The 7,650-nt window shown below is 40.6% G+C and overlaps 1 pseudogene; it reads right to left on the minus strand.

Annotated features, from left to right (window-relative positions):
- Nucleotides 1-569: 569 nt before the first annotated feature.
- LOC143499251 (perforin-1-like) lies at nt 570-2,415 on the minus strand (annotated as a pseudogene).
- Between the last annotated feature and the right edge of the window lie 5,235 nt (nt 2,416-7,650).

Genomic DNA, 7,650 nt, shown 5'->3' on the forward strand with positions numbered 1-7,650 from the left:
CCACGCCCGTGTCATCAGTGTCTCCACCCGTGTCTAGTTTAGTCCTGCATATTTATAGTCCTTGTGTTTTGTGGATTGATGTTCCTCACGATTCTCCGTTCTGGTATTTGTTATTCTCCATTGTTTTACTCTCTGTTCTTGTTACCCTGTCTTGTTTCGTTATCGTCCTGTGTTCATCATGCCCATGTATCTGTCGTATGCGGATGGCTCTCCTGTTATGACTCCTGTCTGCCCTTTTGACTACAAATATGGAATTCCCCTTATTAAATCTCGTTCTCCTCAGTGTTTGTGTCCGTCTACTCGGTCCGCAGCGGGTGCTGCGTTACGTATGTACAAGAATATGCATAAGATGTTGTTATTTGCTAAATACAGAATAATGCAGTTAGTCTATTTTAAATTTTATTTTGCATGAATAAAATTACCGTAATTGACAATGACTCAGGTCTGTCTTTGAGAATGCTTTAATGGAAGTAACCAATGATTACAATATGAAAACCCCAATATGAAATCAAGCTACATCACAACTCATAATTGTTTGCATGAGGCAGAAGAAATTTGAACTTGGTTGTTTAGCCAAACTGCTGCAAAAACCTGCTCTCCTGTCCACCATAATGGCCCTTGAAATAAAGCGTTTTTGTGTTATTTCTGGCTGTTTCAAGCTTCCACATATCTTTAGCCAGAATACCATTTCTGGAGTGGAATATCTCAGCCAGAGAGGAGGACATTGGAGAAGGACTGTAATCTGCACACTTTGGACCATTTAGACTAGGAGCACATTCTACACTATAGGAAAAAAAGAAGCTGCCATATCGAAACGTACACACATCTCTCACGTTTCCACTGTTAAGATCAAAATCACATGTCCCAAGAAGGTCCCTATTCCAGTATGTGTCTTCATCATACACTTTAAAAGTAAGCTTATTTGTCTGAGATATCTTGATGGAGCCGAACTCAAATGATTCTGTCCAGCGAGGATTGTCATTGTTATCAATCACTGCAGTGCGACGAACTAGATTACCATATTTGACTTCTACATTGCCATCAGTTTTGGTGAAGATATCTCCGTATAAACCTTTAGCATAAAGTTTAAATACCTTCAGTGTGGCAAGACCTCTTTCAACAGGACAGCAGTTGGACATTATATTTGAGCTTTTTTCACAAACACACACACAGCGGTCCCTAGCACTGTTCTTCTTCCCTACCTTACAAGACTCAGAACAAACTTGGTTTAAGGCATTTCTGCTTATATAATTTTCTATGGCCTTTTTCAGTCCCCCTTTAGCAGGATTATTATCATCCAGCAGTAAGTGAAGAGGTGTAAGTGTGTATGACACGACACCTGGTATAGTCTTCAAGGATTCCATCCACATTTTTCGAGCATTTGCCTGAGACGTACTGGAGAAAAGGAGGTCATCATCGTTGATGTTCCCCCCTAAAACCTCTGTCTGTCGGTCATCAAACATTGAGCTAAATGATTCTTTTATCCCCATTTTCTTCTTTAGTTCCTGACAGTGAGAGAATTCTGTTTTCAGTGTTACACCTTTATATGTGCCTGAAGCATCCACATCCAAACAGTCCTTAACCGCTGTGACTGTAAGGCCATTCATTGCAGCCTTACAGTCTCTAATAGCTGTTACTGCTGATATCTTCCCACCCAGATCCACTCCTGTGGTATAGTGAGTGCCAAACTTGTCGATTAAGCTTTGATAGGAGTGTGAATTAGATGTTGGGAGAAGAGACTTCAGAGCTTGAAGAAACTCCTGATGCAGTGGGGGGGGAAGATGCAACGTGATAGCTGTAAAGTATTTTTAAATATGTAAATATTTAGTTTAGACATAGAAAATGTATCTCTTATTGAAAGGTTTTGCAACAAAATATAAAAATGTCTCACCTGTAAAAGCTGCATTTGACTTCATGCTTAGTGAAACTGAATTTGTCCTCCTTTGACTTCGCCATAGCGTTGGTTGACTCACGGGAATGTGTGCCCCCTATCGATGCACCTGCTTTGAATGGTACATCCAGTCCAACTTTCCAGTTGTTTGAGACTGATGATGTAGAATCCTTCACAAGCGCTTCACTTGACTCATATATTTTGCTGGAAATCTTCTGTGAACACTTTGAAATTGTCCTCCAGAATTTCACAGCAGTTGGCAGCTTCTCCTTTTGTTGGTTTAAGTATCTGTTTGTACACAGCATGCAACTGCCGTTCCCTGTGTCCCACTTCTCCATGTCAATAACGTAGGAACCTTTCTGCTCCATCTTCACGATGTCAAAGCCCTCTGCTCCAAGGTTGTACCCAGGGACGAAGTCAGCATTCTTGCAGTCTTCTGGACTCCCCAGTACCAGTTGTTCTTCACCAGTGACCACGGAGAACAAAGAGTAGCACAGCCACCAGCCCAAAAGGCAATTCCACATGTGCCCCATCATCTGAGATAACTGCAGTTCAAAGTATTTTAGATACATATTCATTACATGGACATTCATATAGAAATGCAGTATAATGAGCCTTAATTTTAGTACATCAAAACTCACCACATATTTGAGTCAGAGTCAGACCAAGTGATACTCCTTCTTTTAAATACCAGTACCTGAGTATACCAGAGGGAGGGACTGCCTAATATAGTCTGTTTAGACACTTGTGGTTGCCCACTGAAACATGGTATGAGGACATGAGCACGTAGGTACATTATTTGATGTGTTCACTTGTCTGTATAAATGTTACAAATCAAAATTTTTAGAAGTGATGTTTGTACACATATCTCCTTTATAGTTACAACCCCCAAACATTACTCACTTTTGTCCATTGACTTCCATATATTCTTTAAGTCTATCTAATAATTCAAGTAATAATTCAATAACAGTGGCGTGCACAGACATTTCGGGGGGCAAGTGCTCGGGGGGGGGGGGGGGGGGGTGGAGAGGGCACTTTTTAGCACATGTGGAACACTTCATTATAAAAAAAATTACAAGTGTATGTTGAATGAAATTTTACTTTTATTTGTAACATTTTCTAAACACGAGTTTTCAATGGAAAAAGTTACACCGCCAACTGATAAAATCCATATCCAATATTAACTATATACAGTCATTGTTAAGTCCTTCAGTTAACTTCTGTTTACCCTCCACTGTCTGCAGGCCTTGTTGCATATATTTTGCAATTAGTAAATCAATATAGGCCTACAATTAAGACAGTAAAAAGACCAAAAAGTAGGAGAAGGAGTTATAGGCTGCTGAGTGTTGTCATTACACGAATGCAGATGGGCATTTTTCACAGGTAATGGGGAACTTCCCGTTTCTTCTTTCACAAACGAATATGTTAATTTATGTTGCCTAGCAAAACCTATACAACAGAAAACGTTCAGCTTAACAAATAGATTTGCAAACTCTACCTTATTTGTATGTGGTCGTCCTCACGTTATCTATCATTGATTTGGGCTAGTGCGACTAGTTTATCAGGTGACCAGTCGGCTAAAAATGCTTAGTAGTTTGGTGCTGTATGAGACATTTTACAGCACAAGAAAATGATTTCACTTTGGGCTTAGAGGGCAAACGGTAGGATTGTACTTGATGTGTATGTGACCTGGCTGGTGGGGCACGGGAGAAGAAGTCTATCTGTGACCGTGTGTGCTGTGCTGAAGACGCTTCCTTCCACTCGATTAACTGAACTGCTGCGCATCTGGTGTGACGAAGAGAGAGGTCGGGTGTGTGCGAGGTGGTGTCTCATTTCAGGGCATTGTTTTTAATCGCTCAGGTTTTCAAAAGATCATTTCAAACCGACCTCAGTAAAATGATAAAAATAATAATAGTAATAATAATAATAATAATAACGAAGTTTCAAAAGGGCACTTTCGTTGATAAAGGGCGGAGTTGGTGGTGCTTTAGCTTTAGCACCACCTGATGTCTATGTGTACACGCCACTGTTCAATAACAATCATATTTTACATATTTTTTTTTAATTTACACCTAATATTAGTTGCCAGGCATGTCTTTCACTTTCTCTCCCACTGCTCATTGTGATGTCATTAATGCACACAGTGCTACACACACATGCTCCACATGCCAAGACTCGTCTCCTCTGCTCTCCTTTAGTGTAGGCACAAAACCAAACCAACTATACTTTAGTGTTGCTTTGGAGATTAGGCAAACTCAATTTAAAACTAAGAGTTTTTTCCCCTCTTCTCGCATTTCTGTCCTGTCTTTACTAGAATCATGTTTAGGGCAATGAGGAATTTTGGATGAACTGTAATGTATTGACCTGGCAGAGAAAAATCCAAATGCAGATTAATGCAGCTTTTATTGAATATACAACAAACATAAACAAACATAGCAACAAATATAAACAACTGTGCTGAACACTGGAGTGTTTAGTGGGATGTTGGGCCAGTCCAGGGTCACGCCAAGAGAACAGAGACTAGGAGGTACAGGAGGGCTACGCTGGGAACGAGGTCTACAAGAGAAGCAGAGGTCAGAGCACAGACAGTAAACAAGGCAATGAGAGCACTTGGTATGCATCATGAGTCAGCAATAGTTCACAAGCAGGAAGTGGAACTTCCATCTTAAATACCAGAGGGCCGTGTGTTTCTGACAAGAACATAATGATGAATGATGTTTAAACATATTCACACAAATATGAACATTAAAAATCTAAAATAATGAAGCACCAGACAAAGGTTTAAGTCTATGTAGGTCCTTAAACTTTTGGCAAGCACATAATCTGGAGAAGCTCTTTAATTGGTTGCTTTAAATTTTGGACACACCTACTTTTTATCAATAGCCTATCAATATTCCCATTAGCATTCTGACAGCTCGTTAGCTGACCAAGAGGATGGGGATTTATTTGAATCGTTCGCTTGTATTACGTTACAAATACAGAAGTTACAAATATATAAGAAATGTACAACCTCTTGTATGTCCAGCAGGAAACTGGATGAGAACATGAAGATGTTAAGATTGTGTGTTTTAAAAATAAATTACTATTAAATAATAATAGAGATGTACAAAGTTGGAGAAATATGAACTGAGAAAAGCCATGACAGCAGCCAAAAAGCAATACTGAGAGAAGCTGGAGGGCTTCTACTCCGCAGTTGACTGTTGGAGCTCATCATGGAGTACATGACCACCACCAGCACCATCTGCCCCATCAGCCCCACAGACAGTCTAAAGAATGCCCTCAACAGCTTCTACACCTGTTTATACCTCCAGCACCCAGCCCTCACAACAGCCCTCCCCACCACCGTCACTATCATCAGACCATGGATCTTATACTATTTTGCTACGTGATTACGTCATCATTCAGTGACAATATGGACGTTAGGCCTCATTGGTGGCATCAATGAGGTGAGGGATGAGGTGAGGTACCACTCCTCTCCTCCAGGGTCATCAAGCCAAAGCCGCCTTGTTCATCTGGTCCACCATATGTGCTATCATGCAGGTACAAGGCGTCCTTATCTATAGGCAGGCTACATTCATGAATGTCAACCCTTCAACTTACAAAGGGTGTTCACATTCCCCATTCTCTACTAGAGTGTGAGAGAGAGAAAGCATACAAACCAGTAAAGCATACAATAATCAAATCAACGTGCCTACTGCCTGAATGACTACAGCCCAGTAGCTCTTACGATCATTGTGAAGTGCTTTGAGAGAGTGGTGCTGGTCTAGCACAGCAAACCAGTCACCTTGGACCCCCAACAGTATACCTACCGCCTCAACAGGTCAACCTCGGACGCTATTACACAACACCCTCTGCTGTTTTTCCTGACTGACAGGCCTCAGTGTGTCAGGATTGGCAACAGAACCTCAGCCTGCATCACCACCTACACCGGCACCCCACAGGGATGTGTCCTCAGCCCCATCCTCTACATCCTTTTCACCCATGACTGTGTCGCCTACCATAAGGACAACATCATCCTGAAGTTCACCGATGACCAGTGTTGCGAATAACGCCGTTAAAAATAACGGCGTTAGGTAACGGCATCATTTTTTCAGTAACGGGATACAATAATTAATTAATTACTTTTCCTGTCGTTACAACGCCGTTGACGTTACTGGTCATTAAAACGGTGCGTTACTATATATTGATATACTAACAGTAATCCGAGCGGACACCTGCCCAGGCTAGTGAGGAGTAACAGATCTTGATAGGTCACAGTTTAACTTAACAAGTCAGTAAGCGATGGGCTAAGGCAGCGTTATGGTAGCCAATCAGAGCCAGTGTTGTTACACGCAGTGTTGTATAAAGTATTAGAGACCCATACTTGAGTAAAAGTACAAGTACTCTATCAAAAAATTGACTTGAGTAGAAGTTGAAGTGTTCTTTAAAAGCTTTACTTAAGTAGAAGTACAGAAGTATTCAGCATTTTTTGTACTTAAGTATTGCAAGTAGTTTATTCTAAAATTTATTACTCAAGTACTAAAAGTAAAAAGTACAAGTATTGCGTTTTGAAAGAAAGCCGTCAAAGTTTGATTATCAATTGTTTTTATATATCATTTACAAATCAAAGATGTCAAAGACCACAAATACAAGTGTTCTGTATGTACAAACAAGTAGCAACTTGAAAAAATGGGCTTAACACTTCATACACAAAAAACAGATAACCTATGTTATCCTATGTTAACCTATGTTAACCTAGGTCTGTGGATGTGTAATAAATATCAAAAGTTAAACACCTTTCTGATCTACTCATTTCAACTGACTATGAAAACTGCTTTTTCAAAAAATCCTTATTCATTGGCATATAACCATTTTTTACTGTAATGCAAATAGTTACTTTTCCTGGTAACGAGTTACTTTTATTATAGAGTAATTCAGTTATAACTCAGTTACTTTTTTGAACAAGTAGTGAGTAACTATAACTAATTACTTTTTTAAAAGTAACGTTCCCAACACTGCCGATGACACCACAGTGATAGGACGCATCAATGGTGGAGATGACGCGACCTACAGCAGTGAGATGACCAGGCTGGTGTCATGGTGTGATGACAACAACCTCATCCTCGGCACAGCTTATAGTGGACATGAGGAAGGAGAAGTGACCTCATTAGCAACTGTTCATCCGGGAGCTTGAAGTGGAGAGGGTGAGAAGCTTTAAATACTTGCGTGTTCATTTCAGCAAGGAATTTACATGGACATTGAATATCATGCCGCTGGTCAAAAAGGTTCAACAGTAGTTGTACTTCCTGACGAGATTGAGGAAGTTTGGGATGTCTCTCAAAATACTCAGCAACTTCTACAGCTGAACCATTGAGAGCCTCCTAACCAGATGCATCACTGTGTGGTATGGCAGCATGACCATAAATGCCTACAGAGAGTGGTGAAGACTGCTGAGAAGATCACCAGAACTCCACTGCTCTCTCTGCAGAGCCTCTACCAACACAGGAGAGCTTGCTCCGTGTAAAAGACTCCACCCACCCTCAGCACGGTGTTAACACTTATGCCCTCAGGCCGGAGGTACAGAAGTGTGACATGCAAAACCACTAGACTAAAGAATTCTTTCTTCTCCATTGCCATCAGACTCCTGAATCTACCGCTGAAAAAAGGTGTTTAAATCTATGGTTACACTGCAATTATGACCTCACTACAGCACCTACTCACTTTACTGCATCCAACGTTCACAATTGCATCATTCTTGCAAATTATAGTCATGTTCCTGC

This window comes from Brachyhypopomus gauderio, unplaced genomic scaffold (genome assembly GCF_052324685.1).
Source record: "Brachyhypopomus gauderio isolate BG-103 unplaced genomic scaffold, BGAUD_0.2 sc131, whole genome shotgun sequence".
Classification (NCBI taxonomy): domain Eukaryota; kingdom Metazoa; phylum Chordata; class Actinopteri; order Gymnotiformes; family Hypopomidae; genus Brachyhypopomus; species Brachyhypopomus gauderio.